At 43.4% G+C, this 18,979-nt stretch overlaps 1 long non-coding RNA gene across 1 annotated transcript; it reads left to right on the top strand.

Annotated features, from left to right (window-relative positions):
• Nucleotides 1-116: 116 nt before the first annotated feature.
• Nucleotides 117-11,065, top strand: LOC144457130 (uncharacterized). The gene is made up of 3 exons (XR_013486484.1): nucleotides 117-245; nucleotides 1,472-1,579; nucleotides 7,993-11,065. It is a non-coding gene; the product is annotated as an uncharacterized LOC144457130 (long non-coding RNA).
• The last annotated feature ends 7,914 nt before the right edge of the window (nucleotides 11,066-18,979 follow it).

The raw sequence follows: 18,979 nt of genomic DNA, 5'->3' as shown, positions 1-18,979 counted from the left end.
GGAGGGGATAGGAGGAGGAAGGGGAGGGGGCCAGCGGAGGAGGAGAAAAGGGAGGAGATATCGCACCCCCCCCTCCAGTCCTGGAGAACCCCAGCTCCTCAGGCCAGGCCTGGGAAGGGGAAGTACCGTCCCCCACAACCCCACCCCCAATCTGTTCTTCAGAGTCAATACAGAAACAAGGTACACGAGGGTCGCCTTGGTGGGTGTGGGCAGCAGCTCCAGCCCCCGTAGGGATCTGGGACCTGGTAAGGAAGAAATTTAAAGCCCTCTGAGGGCACCATTACACTACCCCATCTCTATGGCTTAGAGGGGTCTATGAGGAATCTTGTCTCCCTGTTTTTCTCCAGGGGAACTGAGGACAGTGGAATGGGAGGTGCCTTTTCACTGCCCTTCCCCTTCCAGTGTCCAGCTGCTAGGGAAAGGAAGCCAAGAGGAGGAACTGAGTCCCAAGGTGGGGTGAGGTGGGGGCTGGGATGTATCTGCCTTGTCTGTTGTGCAGGAGGGGAGCTGCCAAGGCACTCTTGGCATCCCCCAATCCACTCCCATTCTATAAAGACTTATCCCTTCCCCTGCTAGTCTGGCTCTGGCTGGGTGCCCCAAGAAAGCAAGAGCAGAGGGGAAAATAACACAGAGCAGCTGGGAAGATGACAGGACCACTTTGGGCCTTGTGTTTATACTAGGGAGGAGGAGTGATACAACTGACCGGCAAGTCAGGGGGTCAGTGGACCTCCCAAAGTGCTCCCCAGAGCACAGGACTGCAAAAGTCTGAGCCCTTCCTTCCCCCAACCCCCACAAGGGCTCACAGCCACCATGACTTCAGTGAAAGGGGGCTTAGGGCTGGTTCTGACAGCAAAGCCAGGAACAAAGGCCACTGTCAGCCCCACCCCATCTACCAAACCAGTCCTTCCTGGTCACAAAAGGGCTTTAACCCATTGAAATGTGGTGAAGAGTGCTCTTCGCTGCCAGTCAGGAGGTTACAGTGCCTATGCACTGTAGTGAAGAAGGCTTGTGTTCACATGTAGCCTCAGACACTTACCAGCTGTGTGACCTTGGGCACGTTATTTTAATCTCTGCCTCAGTTTCCTCAACTGCAAAATGGGAGTAATAACAGAATTTACCTTGGAGGGTTCTTGTAAAGCATATAACCCAGTGCATGGCACATAGCAGGTGAGATATCTATCTATATATCTTACCTACTATGTACCAGGCACTGGACCAAGCGATATGTGTGTGTGTGTGTATGTGTGTGTGTGTGTGTGTGTAGATATATAGATACAGATAAATGTAACCCACCAGATATAGCGATATCTATGATATATACTTGTGTATGTATGTATATACACATGTATATATGCGTATCCCTATATGTGTGTATGTATATGTGTATACTTATTAGCCTTACCATCTAAATGATCTTAAGCACATCACTCATTCAATTCAACATGAATTTATTTTACCTTTTACTCTGTAGGTAACACCGCGCCAAGTGCTGAAAACACAAAGACTAAAATGAGCCACAATCTGACCTCAAAGAAATTATGCTTTTCTGGCGGGCAGGAGTGGCAGGGATACATCATAGGTAGCTAGAGCATTTATTTTTTCCTATGTGCCAGGCATGGCGCTAAGCACCAGAGATCCAAATACTAGCACACAAAACAGTTCCTGCTCTCCAGCAGCTTATATCTAATAAAGGAAGACAACATATTAAAACATTCGGGGGGGGGGCAGCGCCACAGAATGGTGAGGAGATGGACAGCAAGTGGGGTGAAGGTCTGTTTCCCTTCAAGGTAAGAGCACACCTGATAGTGCTGGTTAACACACAAGGGGAATCCAAGGTTGTAATGGGAAGGGAATGAGGATGATGGTGAGGCTGGTGGGACAGTGCAGAGATGGTTTTACAAGTCTATACCTATAAAACTAGCAACTCGAGATCAGGAAAGGACCCCTTTACAAGGAGCCCCAGCTGAGGTACTACCCGTTGGGTTCCAAAAGGCAGAGGTGGGGAGAAGGAAGAACATTCCAGGCATGAGGGGATAGTGTGAGCAAAGATACCAAGGGGGGAATGTCCTGTTCAGGAAAGAGCAAGACAGCTGGTTTGGCAGGAATACAGAGTTTTGTCAGGGGCATTCTTGGACCTCAGCTATCTGACCTGTTAAAATAAGAGAGTGGAAGCTTTCAGTCCTCTCCCAACATACAACCCATTAAGGTTTTGAGATCTAGAGCTGGAAGGGATTTTTTTTAGAGAACATCTGGCATACCCCCTCATTTTACAGATGAGAGTCCGGCCCTGAGAGGTAAAAGGTCACACTCATTAAGTAGCAGAGCAGAAATTCCAACCAACATCTGGCATCTAGCTCTGCATGCTTTCCAGAGCACCATTCGATTCCCCTGGTAGAATGTAAGCTCATTGAGGGCAGAGGCGGCTTTTGGTCTTTGTATTCCTGGGGGCTAACTTTTCTTTAACCATTCCTGTGCTTTCCTTGTTATATGGGACTCCCAAGGAGAAAATTTCCTCTACCTATGCTGACTTGCTCCTGCTCTGCAGTTTAATAATCTTAGAGAGTTGGTGAGATGAAGTCATTTGCTTAGAGTCCCATCATCGATATGTGTCAGGGGTGGGATTAGAACCTCCAGGCCTTCCTGACTGCACAGCCTGCTCTCTCTCCCGACTCTTCCGTGCTGTTTCTCTGCCTTATACTCAGCAGGCATTTAATCAATGATCATTGAATTGAGCTGATATTTCTTTTTTGCTGTGGACATCCTATGGACCTGCCTACTTTTCTATCTGTCTTAGCCTGGAAGCTCCGAGGGAGCCAGGACCTGGCTCCAGTGTATATAGCTTTTCACCCCCAAGCAATTAAGCACTTCATAAACCCCCCTGCTCCCCATACTGCTCAGAGCCCAGATGTGATTACCTCTAATGTACAAAGCCCTGTCCTAGGCACTATGGGGAAGGTGACTAAAGATGTGGCAGAAGACAAAGAAGGGTTTGGATTGTATGATGTCTCAGGCCCTTTTCAGTGTTAAATCCTCTGAAGCAAAGGCCTAGGAGCCTGGGAACATAACTCTGTGGCTTCTGAGGCTTCGGTAGGAATGCATTATCCCAATTTGGCCCTTTGGTCAAACCTAGGGCCTGAAGGACTCCTCCAAGCCTTTAAAATCCCCTTTCCTCCTTCCTCTGCCTGGTACTTAGCTTATAGCCCTGGTCACATTGGCCACTCCCTTGGCAAGGGCCCGGTGACTGAGAAAAATGACCTCAAAATTATAGGGACTTTAAGGAGGTTATTTCCCATGTGACTGGCAGAAGGCATAGAGAGCCAATAAATCTGCTTCTGATTTCCCTGAGAAGTCAGTGGAAGTCACCTGGCTCTGGCAGGAGGCTTGGCCCGGGGAGATGGGATGTTGCTGCCTTAGACCACAGCTCCTGCCCCTGTGAGACACCAAGCCCTGGAGCCCCTAAGGAGACTGAGAACCTCAAGTAGCCCAAAGGATCTTGGAATTTAGGAGTGCCAGAGGCCGCACATAGAATGTCAGAATTGAGAGGAAACTTAAAACCTAGAATGTCAGAGCCTTAGAGGGACCATACAGCAGAGATTGTCAGAGCTGGGGGAGGACCCTTAGAACAGGGAGTGTCAAGAGCTGGGAAGGCCCTTAGAACAGGGAATGTCAAGAGCTGGAAGGGGCTCTAGAACAAGGAATGTCAGAGCTGGGAGCAGTCTTAAGAGGTCATCTCATCTAGCATGAATTTTACAGAATTGATGACCCAGGCTTAATAGACATGCCCAAAATCAGTTATAACAGTTGAAACTTACCTAGCATGGTGTTTTCCCAAACATTTCACATGTATTATCTCACTTGATTCTCACAAATATCAAAGGCATTATTAACCCCACTTTACAAAAATAAACTGACACTCAGAGGTGAAGTCACTCACTGAGAAGGCAGGATTCTCTCCTGCCAGATCTCTCCTGATTTCATGTCTAACATTCTTCCACTCTGCCAAACTGCCTCTCAGTTAATCCCTTTGTTTGATTCAGACCCTTCCTGAAAGACCCAGTTCAAATCCTCCCTAAAAGTCAGAGGCAGGATTTGAATCCAAGCCTCTCCCATTTCCAAGGCCAAGGATCTTTCTGCTATAGTACGGCTGTTTAGATGGAAGTTTTCCTGGATGTCCCTCTTGAAGGGCATGGGCTGTCTTACTTTTGTCTTTCTGCCCCCAGCACTTAGCACACTGCCAGTAAATACAACAAGCATTTAAGTTTCCAAGCATGCAGTAGGTGCTTAATAAATGCTTATTGATTAACTGAATGGCAGGGGCCCAGAGTGGATAATATCATTAGGAGTAGGAGTCAGCATTCACTGCTGTCACCATAAATAAAAAATGAGTAAATCTCCTCTCTCCCTTTAAATGTGAAAACCTAATTAATATTTGAAACTTTGTCTTGATTGCTGGTTGAATAGAGTGCCCTCGTGTGTTTTTACATTGTAGTATCACTTTGCGTCTTTCAAAGGATGACACTGAGCTTCAGCATCAATCTGACTCCCAATGGCAATGTTTTCCTTCCTTCTAAGGCTGCCTGTGAAGCTCTGATGGCCAAGGGTGGGGATGGGGGCATTAGATGACCAACTCTTGATCATGAATGAGACTTCTGTCTTGAGCAACAAGGCCAGCTCTTTGCTCCTTAGAGTTGGAAGAGACCCTATAGTCCAATCCCTTCATTCTACAAATGGGTTAGAGTTAGAGAGTTAGCTGTTTGGTTGTATCTGTCGTGTCCAACTCTTCCTGACCCCATTTGGGGTTTTCTTGGCAAAGATACTAGAGTGGTTTGCCATTTCCGTCTCCAGCTCAATTGACAGATAAGGAAACCGAGGCAAACAGGGTGAAGTGACTTGCCCAGGGTCACACAGCCAGTAAGTGTCTGAGGTCACATTTGAACTCAGGAAGATGAGTCTTCCTGACTCCAGGCCCAGCCCTCTCCTTGTAGCACCATCTAGTTGTCCTAAGTAACTCCTAGTGGGGAGACTTCCCCTACCAAATAATTATTCAATCAACAAGCATTTACTAATTAATTTCTACCTTGGAGAGACCTTCCACCTGAGAGCCCACTCTTCTGATTGGCAGCTCCCTTGCCTAAACCACTATTCCAGAAAGGGCTCTAGCCATGCTTTAGGTGTCTGGGAGGCTCTCTGATCAGACTTCTTGCCATCCACCCCTGCCTCCTATCAGGTACCCTCCTCACATTCCTTTTCCATCTTTTCATTTTATGTTGTCTTCCTCCATTAAAACATAGGCTCTTGTAGGGAGTTTAGGGACTGCCTTGCTTGCTTAAATTTATGTACCTAGCACTTAGCATTTTTCCTTAATAAATATAAGTGCTCTCTCTCTCTCCCCCCCCCGTCTCTCTGTCTCTCTCTCTTTGTCTCTCTCTGTCTCTCTTTGTCTCTCTCTGTTTCTATCTATTTCTGTCTCCCTCTCCATCCACTTGTCTTGTCTTTCTGTCTCTGTCTCTCCTCTCTCTTTATGACTGTCTCTCTGTTTCTGTCTCTCTGTCTCTGTTTCTGTTTGCCCCCCTTCTCTTCTCTTCTCCTCTCTCCTCTTCTCTTCTCCTTTTCTCCTCCTCTTTCTCCTCCTTCTTCTTCCTCTCCTTTCTTCTTCTTCTTCTTCTTCTTCTTCTTCTTCTTCTTCTTCTTCTTCTTCTCCCTCTTTTTCCCTTCCTCCCCTTCCTCTTCTTTTTCTTCTTCCTTCTCTCTTTCTCTCTCCTCTCTCTCTCTTCTCTCTTCCCCTCCCACCCTCCCTCTTTCTGTCTATCTCTCTGTGCATCTGTGTCTGTCTCTCCCCTAGATGCTCAGCGCTGTGCTAGGTACTAGACATACAAAGACTGAAATGGGATACTCCCGGCCCTCAGAGAGCCTCTTCTCTCTTGGGAAAGGCCATGTGCCTGTGTATATGCAAAATAGGCACAAGGTGGTTTGGGACATTGCTGGACACCTGCTCTACAACTTCCAGTCTTAGGGAGGTGCTGAGGGGCAGTAAGCAGTTAAGTGACTTCCTCAGGGTCACCGGTGTCAGATGTGGGACTTGAACCCAGATCATTTGACTCTGGCCATGTTGCCTTTTTAGCAAATATTTGTTGATTAATTGAATAAATGATAGATGGGTTAGAAGGTAAAAGAAGCAAAAGGGTTTTGTGAAGTTTGAGGATCTCAGACAGTTCGAGAAAGTTTCTTGGAGAAAGGAGCTTTTCAGTTGGGCTTCAAAGAATGGCTAAGAATTAAGAGGTAAAGAGGGGCAGGGAAGGCATGCCAGGCATAGGGAACTGCTTGAGTTATGATGTGGAGGAAGGAGAGCAGGAAGTACATTGAGAGGGACAAGGTAGTCTACTTTGGCTGGCATATAGAGTATTGGGGTTGTGTTGTAAGGTTTCAGAGGGCCTTGAATGTCAGGCCAAAGGATCTGAGCTTTTCCCTGGAGGTATTAAAGATTTATAAGCAGAAGAATGACAAGTTTGGCTCTTTGTATAAGGAAAATTGTTCAGTCAGTGAAGCAACATTTATTAAACACCTACTATGTGCCAGGCACCATGCTCATTGCTGGGGATACCAAAAAAAAAAAAGCAGTCACTGCCCTCAAGGAGCTCCCAGTCTAATGGGCAGGATGAGAAGGGGATGGATTAGAGGAGCAGGAGAATGGAGGTGGCTGCAATAGTCCAGGTGGGTAGGAAGGAGATGGCATGAAGGTGGAACTTCCAGAGAGGGACAGATGCCACCAGGTTTATGCTGGAGGAGAAACAGGACTTAGTGACTGACCAGAGGGGAGATTCAGGGATAAACCCAAAGTTGCAAAGAGAAGGGACAAGATGAATTGGTGGTGACAGGAACAGATCCAGGGAAGTCAGAAGAAGGAGCAGGCAGACAGGTTTTTTCATTGTGAGCTGTTTGTTAGGATTATTCTCTTGGAATCTTCTGCTTTCCAAATGACTGGGAAGGATAGGAGTGAGGGGGAAGCAGGGAGGTGTGTGTGTTTGTGGGGGGGGTAGACAGTGGGTGTGAATGGGGGGAGGAAGAGATTTTTAAAAGCTCTTTTCAGGTCCTCATTATGAATTGCCTGCCCTATAAGAGGTGCTGGGGAAAGCTGGGCTGGGCTGGAGAGGAAGAGCCCAGGCAACCTCCTTCTTGGAGATTTTTCCTGCTTTCACCCCTCCAAGGAAAGTGCAATTTCTCAGCTGGGAGCTGGAGAATGAAAAGGAGCCAAAGGCATGCCACCCTCTGGTGGTCATTCTTTGTTTTGCTATGGTTGTTTTAGTAATGGCAGGCAGAGGTTATGAGTCATAGAACTTTAGAGCTGGGAGGGGCCTTGGAACAGGGAAGGTCAGAGCTGGAGGGAGCTCAGAACACGGAATGTCAGAGCTAAAAAGGAGCTCAGGGACCATCTAGCTGAATCCCCTTATTGTGTAAATGAGAAAACAAAGCAGAGAGAGAAGCGACATACTGCGTAAGGCCGTGAGACTAGGTAATATCAGAACTGGGTCTTCTGGCTCAGCTTCGCTTTCTTTTCCCCCTTCAGACAATCTAATCCAGCCCCCTTATTTTACAGATGAAGGAAACTAGTTCCCAGAGAGGGGGAACTTTCTTGCTTAAGATTGCCCAGCTAGTAAGAATAAGGTTTACATCCCGGATCTCTGGGAATTTGTCTATTGCATAAAGCAAGGAATGACTGTGAAGTCTGGGGGCCATCCTGCCTGTTAAACCAGAACTTGTCTGTAGAGTTTCCTTGTGTTCTGACCTATCCCACTGAATAGACTATCTGAGAGACCTGGCCGAAGTCAGTTCTGACAACAGGTTGCGTGTGTGTGTGTGTGTGTGTGTGTGTGTGTGTGTGTGTGTGTGTTTGTGCTGGGGATGGGGAAGTAGTTTCTTTCAAACCTTAATTCCCCTTCTACCCTCATTTCAAAAAATTTTGAAGTTCTTGAATGATTTTTTTTTTTTGCCTAGGCCCTGTGGCTGGCAGAGGCTGCTAACATCGGGAGAACCATCTGCCTTATCTGTGGGACCAAGAGAGAATGGAGGTGGTGTAGGGGAAAGAGAACCACACCTATGAGATCCCCTAAGCAGTTGGCAAGACTGGACGGGGGCAGTGCTCAAATGCAAAAGCTATATCCTCATTCCAGAACATGAAAGCAAATACATCCCCTAAAGTGTCCCTGAACCCTAGGTTTCCCTCTTCTTTCACAGTCAATTGACATGCAGGTTGCAGGAAGGATGGGATTTCTGCCAAGGTTCACTTCTTGAAAGTATTCTTTCAAAGGAGCCTCTCATTGGTGGTCCTAGGCTTGGAAAAAGATACCATCCCTCAGTGATAACACTGATGTCCCTGACAACCAGGCAACAGGTTAAGTTTTGGGTTGTATTTCTGACACACGGATGAGCCACACTGACCCATGCACACTCTTTGACCTGGACCTCCTCATCCCTTTGGATGCTCAGAATCCTGCCAGGAGTATGTATAGAGTCAAGATTCAAACCCAGGTCCTCTAACACTGGAGGATCTCTCCCTTTGGTGATCTCTGGGTTCAACTGGCATCTACTTTAACAACATGATCAACAGCCCAATGATAACAACAAAATGCCATAGTGATGACTTCTTGTTGTTCAGTCATGTTCCAACTCTTTGTGTCCTCAGTGGAGCATGCCAGGCCTACTGTCCATTAGATTTTCTCGGCAAAGATACTAGAATGGTTTGCCATTTCCTTCTCCGGTGGATCACCTTTCATCAGGACTCTCCACTATGGCCTGTCTTGGGTAGCTCTGCACATAGCTCATAGTTCCATTGAGCCATGCAAGCCCCTCTGACATGACAAGGCAGTGATCCAGGAGGAGGAAGGGATGATGACTGTTGTTGTTGTTCAGTCATTTCAGACTCTCTGTGCTCCCATTTTGGGGTTTTCTTGGCAGAAATACTGGTGTGGTTTGCCATTTCCTTCTCTAGCTCATTTTACAGATGGGGAAACTGAGGCAAACAAGGTTAAGTGACTTGCCCAGGGTCACACAGCTGGGATGTGTTTGAGTCCAGATTTGAGCTCTGTGCACGATGGTGCCCCCAGTGGCCCTTTAAAGCCCAAGGGACAATGACCACATGATGACAAAATAACAGTATGATGATAGCACAATAACAATTACACCACGGTACGATGATGACAACACCACAATGATGACAACAATGCAACACAAGGATGGTCAAGATGCCACTGTGACAGTGCTGACCACATCACAACAGCAGCGACAGCTCACACTTATGTAGCACTTCAAGTCTTCCAAGCGTCTTACATCATTTCACTGGATTTCATGAATATTCTCTCAATCCTCAAAGATAGTCTGTAGACCTTTTTACACATTTCATGTTGATTTCTCTGTGTGCCTGATATTTCCTCCCAGTGACAAATAGGTTCCTTAGAAGGCAAGACTTGTTTTGTTTCTGTCTTGGCAATCTCTCAATACCTAGAACCACACCTGGTCTGGAGTAGGTATTTTACTTAAATGTACAATGTTCTCCTGGTTCTGCTCATTTCACTCTGCATCAGTTCATGTAAGCCTTCCCAGGTTTTTCTGAAATCTGCCTGCTCATCATTTCTTATAGCACAACAGTATTCCATTACATCCATGTACCACAACTTGTTCAGCCATTCCTCAATCGATGGGCATCCCCTCAATTTCCAGTAAAATAGATTACACAATGTATAGAAGCAAATGAACACAGCAACTTAATGTTTGATTAACGAAGCTATTGGGACAAGAGACAAGCTATTTGACAAAAAATGCTGGGAAAACTGGAAAGCAGTCTGGCAGAAATTAGGCATAGACCAACATCTGACACCATGTACTAAGATAAACTCAAAATGGGTGCACGATTTAGACATAAAAGACGATATGAGAAAATTAGGGAAGTACAGAAAAAATTACCCATCAGACCTGTGAATAGAAGAAGAATTAATGAGCAAATAAGAGGTAAAGAGGGATAATTGGAGGTAAAATGGATAATTTTGATTACATAAAATTAAAAAGTTTTTGCACAAACAAAACCCATACAGTCAAAATTAGAGGAAAATCAGGAAAGGGGAGATTTTTTTAAATAGCAAATTTTTCTGATAAAGATTTTATTTATCAAATATATAGGGAACTGATCCAAGTTTATAAAAAAAAAATAGTCACTCCCCATTTGATAAGTGGCCAAAGGATATGAATAGGTGATTTTCAAAGGAAGAAATCTAAGCTATCAATAATTACATAAAATGCTGTAAGTCATTAATAATCAGAGAAGTGCAAATTAAAAACAACACTGAGACATTACCTTATACCCATCAGGTTGGCCAAGATGACAGAAATGAAAATGACAAATGCTGGAGGAGATGTGGGAATATAGGTATGCTAATGCACTGTTAGTAGAGATGTGAACCGGTCCAACGATTCTGCAGAACAACTTGGAACTATGCCCAAAGGGCTTTAAAACTGTGCATACCCTTTGACTAATCAATGCCACTACTAGGTCTGTATCCCAAAGAGATCAAACTCTCAGATGTACAAAAATATTCATAGTAACTCTTTTTGTGGTGGCAAAGAATTGGAAATCGAGGAGATACTCTTCAATTGGGGAATGGCTCAACATGTTATGACATATGAATGTAATGATTCCGTCACTATTTGCTATAAGAAATGATGAAGGGAATGGCTTCAGGAAAACCTGGGAGGACTTTTTGAAACTGATCAGAACCAGGAGAGCGATGGACACAGTAACAACAATATTGAAAAGACTGAGCAACTTTGATCACGATAAAGATCCATGGTAGTTTCAAAGGACTCACGATACAAAATGCTATCCACCTCCAGATATAGAACTGCCAGACTCAGAGTGCAGACTGAGACATATTTTTTTCTTTATTTTTCTTGCCTCTTTTCTTTTCTTTTTTAGAACATGGCTAATGTGGAAATATGTTTTTTCATGACATCATACATAAATGGGTATATTTCTTGCCTTCTCAATGGTGGGGGAGGGGGTGGAAGAAGGGAGAGAATTTGGAACAAAAAATTAAAATAAAAAAACAAAAAAATATTTGGAGAGTTCATGGAAAGATCTTTGAACTTGGAATGATACAACCACAGTTTTAATCCAATTTGCTGTCACTTACTCCTCCATTAGAGTATAAGCTCCTTGAAGACAGGGACTATTTTTGACTTGCTCTGTATCTCTAGCTCTTAGTACCATCCCTGGCATATAATAAGTGTTTATTAAGTGCTCATTGATTATCTGTGTGACCTTGGACAAGACACTGAATGCCTCTGTAAAAAGAAGGGATTGGTCTAGATCAGTGGTGTCAAATTCAGAAATGGCTCCTGGTAGACCTCATTTTCACTACATTGTATTGTATTGTTTTTTATTGTCAAGCATGTCCCAGTTGCAGTTTAATCTGGTTAGGGCTGTGAGTGGGACACCTCTGCACTAAAACATCCATTCCGACTCTTAATCTCTGATTCTATGATCTAAGCCACAGAATCTCAGAAGCATAGGGCTGGAAGGGCCATCCGGTCCAACCCACATCACATAATCTCTGTTACAAGGTACCCAACAAATGGTCACCAACATCTCCTTGAGGACATCTCTATCACCTCTCCAGGTATCTCCTTTCCTGTTTTGGGTGGGAATTTCTGGCTTAACTTTTGTTTACAGTTGTTATATTCTGGGAGAATATAACAGACTCCACTTTGTTTGGATTGTTTTGTTTATACTGTGTTGTTTGTGTTGTATTGTTTGCATTCTCCATGTTGCTGTATATGATCCCGGTATGAACCCTAGAACTAGTGGCGACAGCTGGTTTTCTTCAATATCTTTCTTTGCTCCCTTAATTAGTACTATAATTTGAGCCCCAGGGTCCAGTGTTATGAGAGTCTGTCCTTGTTGGTGGAGGTTGGTGGTGGTTGTGTTAGAGGGCATGGTGCAGTTGGAGAGAAGAGAGAAGATTCAGTCTCTTGACTTTTTTAGAGTGTCTTCAGACTCTTCAAGATCGGCAGGTGCTTATGGCTTCCATCTTGGACAGAGAAGATGGATGATGCCAACCCCACTTTGGTTTGCTGAAGGGAAAATAAGACTCTGGGAAGAGGCCATCACGAGAAGGGCTGGCAGTCTTCATCATCCCCCTATCCCCAGATTGCCACACTAGAGACTTTGGGGACTTTTCCCTTGGGTGAGATCTAGGCCCCTCTCTCTTGGTTGAGCTGAGTTACTTTGCTCCTAATAGGAAAGCTTCTTTGCTCTGTATTGTGTGGTATATATTTTCCTATGTATGCCTTTTTGATTTCTGTTTTGTCATTGACTGGGATAAATGGGTTTCTTTGCTACTTGCTATGTGTGTTCAGGGTAACTAGATGGTGCAGTGGATAGAGTGCCATGGCTGGAGTCAAGAAGACTCTTCCTGAGTTCCAATCTGGCCTCAGACACTTGCTAATTGTGTGACCCTGGGCAAGTCACTTAACCCTATTTGCCTCAGTTTCCTCATCTGTAAGATGAGCTGGAGAAGAGAATGGCAAACTCTCCACTATCTGTGCCAAGAAAATCCTAAATGGAGTCACAAAGAGCCAGACATGATTGAAAAATGACACAACCACTACCACCACCATCACTACCACCACCATGTGTATTCAGTGTGGAACTGGTACTTGGTGGAAGGGAGTCAAGCCTCTGATACAAGGCTTAGGTCTTCCTTTCCTTAATAGTGAACAGCAATCAGATGTTTAGCTTGACCCTGAAAACCATACCCTCTAGAGTAATAACATTGAAGGAGAAAGAGATATAATTCTCGTCCAGTATCCTCTCTCTGAGGGGATCAAAATGGTTAACCTTCAGCTCCAACCTCTTGTTTCCCCTTCTGGTAGGAAATAAAATCTCTCTTAGAGAAAGGTGGGGTGAAGGATAATAGAGGCTAGTGATGTCTATTCTGCTTCTGTTTGAGCTATATAATAACATCCCCATGTTATATATGAGGGACAGCCTTGCTACTGTACAAAAAAGACTCCACTGCTACAAAGGGAGGATTTCAGTCTCTGGAATATCTCCCTCATCTAATCCATCAGGTAGCTCCTTTTGATTTAGTGAAACCAGCTATACTAACAAGGACACATCCCTTATCCATCTTCTGTGGCTAATGATAAACATTCTTCTTAACAAGTATACTTTATTTTTTTATGTAATGAGCAGCCATATTTTTTTTTCTTTGATTCATGTAATGTATAAATCAACTAGCTAAACTGTGAAAGACACATATTCCTGTCACCTGTGGGTGGGGTGTGTATGAAATCTGTTCTCTGATTCATTCTGACTCATTTGGCATTAGACAGTTGAACTGATATCTAAAGGCATGCAACAGTTTGATCTGCAAAATGAGGGAACTGGACTAAGTGACCTCCACATTCCCTTCCAACTGTAGAACTATAACCTTATAATTTACCTCAATGTCTCAAGGACCCATGATTCCTTGGATGTGGATGCCAACCCACTCAAGTAGATCGTGAAATTGTCTATTCTTTAATAGCTCCTCTCATGGAGTTGTTATGGTCAACTCTACTCTCTCTCCACTTCCCCTCCTCCCCTCAGCCAAAAAACACTACATCAACTGAGACTAATCTTATGGTGACATAGCTAGGTGGAACAATGGATACAGTGCCAGTCCTGGAGTCAGGAAGACTCGTCTTCATGAATGCAAATCCAGCTTCTGACACTTACTGGCTGTGTGACCCTGGGTAAGTCATTTAACCCTGTTTGCCTCAGTTTCCTCATCTGTAAAATGATCTGGAGAAGGAAATGGTAAACCACTTGAGTATCTCTGCCAAGAAAACCTTAAATGGGGTCATGAAGAGTCCAGACACAGGTAAACAACAATAATCTTACGATGATGTGCCTCTATGGACTTAGCCTTTGCATGAGAGATTTGCTATCCATCACCAAGGCTGTACTTGTACTCTTTTCAGTCTACTAAGAACTTCTAGTGTTTGTGATTGATTGCCATAGCCTTTTAGATCCCTAGGGTCACCTCCATGCCTCAATGTGGCATAAGAGAATGATTTTGGTTGAAATTTTCCACTAACAATACCTAACAATTTTTTGGTGAGAGGAACCAGGCCCATGATTTTTTTTTAATTTATTTTTAGTCTTCAACATTCACTTCCATAAGATTTTGAATTTGAATTTTAAATTTTCTCCCTCTCCCACTTCTTCTCCCCCTCCCACTTCTTCCCCCCTCCCCAGATGGCATACAATCTGATATAGGCACTACATATACATTCATGTTAAGCGTATTTTCCCATTAGTCATGATGTAAATAACAATTAGAAGTAATGGGAGGAAGCATGAGAATAAAGCAATAAAACAAAACAACAAAGGAAAAGGAGAGCAAATAGTATGATTCCATCTGCATTCAGACTCCATAGTTCTTTCTCTGGGTGTGGATAGCAATTTCCATAATAAATCTTTTGGAGTTGTCTTAGATTCTTGTGTTGATGTGAAGAGCCAAGTCTATCAAAGTCAGTCATCCCATAATGTGACTGTTACTATGTACGATGTTCTCCTGGTTCTGCTCATTTCATGCTGCATCCGTTCATGTAAGTCTTTCCCAGTTTTTTTGAAGTCTGCCTGCTCATCTTTTGTTATAGCACAATAGTATATTCCATTACATTCATATACCACAACTTGTTCAGCCATTCCCCAATTGATGGGCATCCCCTCAATTTCCAATTCTTTGCCACCACAAAAAGAGCTGCTATAAATATTTTTGTACACATGGGTCCTTTTCCCATTTGTATGATCTCTTTGAGATACAGACCTAGAAGTGGTATTGCTGGGTCAAAGGGTATGCACAATTTTATAGCCCTTTGGGCATAGTTCCAAATTGTTCTCCAAAAATGGTTGGATCATTTCACAACTACACCCATAATTTCAACATTACAGGGAACTCCCGAAGAGGAATTCTCTCCATCAATGTCAATCAGCACCTGTTCAGCAACCTGGAGTCTTAGAGAGTTGCCCAGAGTTACTAACAGGTTAAATGATCTATTCATGGTCTTAAAGCCAGTGTGTAGCAGAGTCAGAAAGGTACCTAGTTCTTCTGGACTCTAAGACTAGCTCTGTAGCTATTAATAAATGGTTGTTGATTGGTCAAATGATAAGTATATTACAAAGTTGAAAAAAAACCAAGGAGCTTTGAGAGGTTTGGGAGTTGTTAAGGGGGTGACCTCCTCTTGGGCAGGGGGAAGCTTCAAACATCAGTAAAAATCTCACAAATCTGGGCCAGTTGAGAAAAAGACAAATCTGAATTGGTGAGAGATGTGATGATCACTATCCCTTCCAGCTCTAAATTAGTGATCCATTTTATAGAGGAGGAAGCCTTGCCTCAGAATTAGGATTAGAAATGAAAGGAGAATGAAGACAATTGTAGGGTTCAGTTGTCCTCATTGAATGGGGAGGATGTGATGGGGTGGGATTTTGTTAATCATTGAGGAGTATGTTCAAATAGATTATCACTATGCCTGTTTTTCTTTTTCCCACAAAGGCAGGAAACTTGGTGTGATGGCATGGCCTTTTGTCTTTCCATTATGTGTTGATCAAAGTTGTTTATGTTTACAATGTTAATATAAACAAATAATTCTCCTGGTCCTTCTCACTTCTCTCTACATCAGCTCATATGAGTTTTTTCTAACTCAAAAGTGAAAGACCACTGAACTGATAAACAAAACTAGGAATAGGATTTTGGGGAAAAAAGATGAAATAGATAAAATTAGCTACTCTGATTTTAAAAAGAAAACCATATTGTTCACATCAAAAAATAAAAAAGGAGAGCACCAATTGAAGAAGAAAGGAAATTGTTAGACATTAATTTGTTTGATTATATGCCAACGAAACTGGTAACTTAGAGGAAAGAGATGAATACTTACAAAAGTATAAAATATCTAGATTAACAAAATAACCCTGGTTGTTTAAATAACCCCAATATCAGAAAAAGAAATTGAATAAGCTATAAATTAACTTTGAAAGGACAAAAAAATCAGCCAACAACCATTCACAGTCCTAAATACTGGGAATACAACTATGAAGCACAAAGATAGTACCTGCCCACAAGGAGTTTACCCTCAAAAGGCAAGAGAGATATGGGTGATAGTTAGCAGGAATGGATGGAGCAAGACAGGGTTTTTTGAGGATGGGAGAATAAGGGCATATTTGTAGGCAGCAGACAAGCAACCATTAGCCAGGGAGAAATTGCTGGTAATCAAGATCGTGGGGATGACAGGGGCCATTGCCATTACTCTGGCTGCATTCTCTTCTCTTCCCACTGTCATCCACTTGGGAAACAGTTTAACTCTATACTATCCTCTATCAATCAGTCAACCAACAAGTGTTTATTAAGCATCTGTTACGTGCCAGGCAGAGAAGCAATGTGGCTAATTAGATACAGAGCTGGCATTGAAGGCAGGAAGATCCAGCTTCATGTCTCCCCTTTTGATACATAATGGCCAAATAGACAAGTCACTTGACCTCTCATTGCTCTAAGCAATTCTCTAAGACTGTGTAAGCTGGGGAGAAGTTGCTAACCTGCACTGGCAGAAGGAGTTTCCCCGCCTGCGAATTCCCTATATCAGTGAAATCATAGATCCAGTCCTCCTTGTCTCTGTGCCAGGCACTGTGCTAGGCAGTGGGTACTCAAATATAATTAATGAAAAAAACTGTTTTGTTTCAAAAATTCAAAAAAATGTTCTAAAATCCTCACATCCTCTATTCTTAAACCCTTTGTTCCATTGCTCTCTTGATGATCATGCCTTGTCACATTCTCACAGTGGATGATCCCCACCACCTGTCGCCTTTGCTCCTACTCACGTGCTGCTGAATGGAGGTGGCAGAATTCAGGAAGTCGGGTTGATTGAAGTCTATGTTAATTAATCTGAATTAGGCCCTCGCTGACGCGAGGCAACCTTCCGCTCCTTACTTCTCGATCCCACTCACCACAATCGACTGCTTCAAACCTCTTCTTTCCTTAAGCCGCTCATGATACTACCTCCCCCCACCCTCTCAACTGAGGATCTGATCTCATATTTTATGGAAAAAAAGGAAACTGTTCTCCAAGAGAGTCCCCTCTTCTCTCCATCTCACATTACCTTGATATCGTTCTTCACCTTCTCCTCAGTTTCCTCTTCTCTTTAGTCTCTGGTGAAGAGATGACTCTTTTTCCTTGCTAAGTATGACCCTTTACATATTCCCTTGATCTCATCCCCTCCTGGCTGATGGGGTGCTTGGGTGCTCATCTTTGGGTGCTTCTGCTTGGACCCCAATTTCTCCCTAGCCTCATAAATACTATCCCTGACAGTTTCTCCCCAGCCCAAGGACACTGTGCCTAGCAATTACTCATGAGTGGGCCCCAGCAAGACCCTTATCTCTTTCCTTGGTGCAGTTACAAACAGCACCTGAAGGAATTATTAGTTTAAACTGGCTTTGCACTGGGTCATAAAGCTATTCTTACCCACTGAACTATCTATACTACCACCCTACCTCATTATCTACATCCTAGACTCCTCATTATCTATATTCTAGACTTAAGACATAAGTATACTCCCTACATCTATCTTGTCAAACAAGACGTTGACTGGTGGCAGACTGGACAACTCTCAGTTACCCCTGAACTCTAGTTAACTTAGTGATGTAGCAGGCCTAAAACCACACCTCCATGTGGCCCCCTGTGGGATTTTCCTAGTGAACTCTGGGTAAAACGCCTGCGCAGTAGGTACAAGAAGTGCATGTTCTTTTAAGAACTGAACACTCCTTAACCACTCCCTAATCTCACACTGAATCATCTAGTTAGAATATTTGGCACGTGTTTTATTGTATTTTATCCTATATAAACTTTAACTGTACCCCTCTAAGATTGCAGGTTCCTTAAGAATCCTTGCCTGCTGAAAAGCATAACAATAAACTGTTTGCCAACTTTACTTAAAGAATGCTCGAGTCTGTGAATTCCTTCCAGATGACCCCATCTTATACTTCAGTCTTTGAGGGGTCACAACCTCCCAGACCACAACACTGGCTTCTCCAGCTTCTCTATCGGCCCATCTCCTCAATATTCATTCTCTAATTATCTACTGGCTTCCCTGAAAAAAAAAACCCCTCACTTGATCCAATCATCCTCATTATATCTCATTATCCTCATATCATATCATTATATCATAAATCATTATCATATCATGTAATTATATTCATTTTAGATATTGCCCTAAATCTTGCCTTCCTTTCTCAGATAAATTCTATGAAAAAGCCTTTTACATATGGTGCTTCCATTCCTCTTTCTGTCTCCCAAACCCTTTGCAACCTGGTTCCTGACCTCGTTACTCACATAAAACAGCACTCATCAAAGTTATCAGTTAACTCTCGTTGCCAGATTGAACAGCCTTTTTCTAATCTTCATCCATCTTGACTTCTCTGCAGAATCTGACACTATTGACTCCACCTTTTCCTGCTGGATACTTTCTCCTTTCTGGGTTTTCACGTTTCCTTGTTCTGCTCCCAATCTGACTACTTTGCTGGATCTTTCTCCATGTTGTGGGCTCTAACTGTGAGTGTACTCTAATCCTCCATACTTTCTACACTCTCTCACTTATGATCTTATCAGCTCCCATTGGTTCAGTTATCATCCTTATGGATGTGTTTTACAATCTCAATAGCCAGTTTTGGTTTCTCTCCTGAACTACATTTTTGGTTGTCAGGTTCCTATCGATTACTTTAAACTGGATGCTCCATAGGTATCTCAAAGTGCCCCAAATAGAGTTAACGTATCTTTCCTCCTCCTCCAAGACACTCCTCTTCTGTATATCCATATGACTTTCAAGGGCAGCAGCATCTTCCCAATTGCCTAGGCTTGCAAGGTGTATGTCATTCTCTAGCCTCCATCTGCTACCA

This window comes from Phascolarctos cinereus, unplaced genomic scaffold, assembly GCF_003287225.1.
Source record: "Phascolarctos cinereus isolate Bilbo 61053 unplaced genomic scaffold, phaCin_HiC Scaffold_4;HRSCAF=312, whole genome shotgun sequence".
Lineage (NCBI taxonomy): Eukaryota > Metazoa > Chordata > Mammalia > Diprotodontia > Phascolarctidae > Phascolarctos > Phascolarctos cinereus.
Note: the sequence above shows the minus strand (reverse complement) of the source record. Positions and strands in the feature narration are given on the sequence as shown.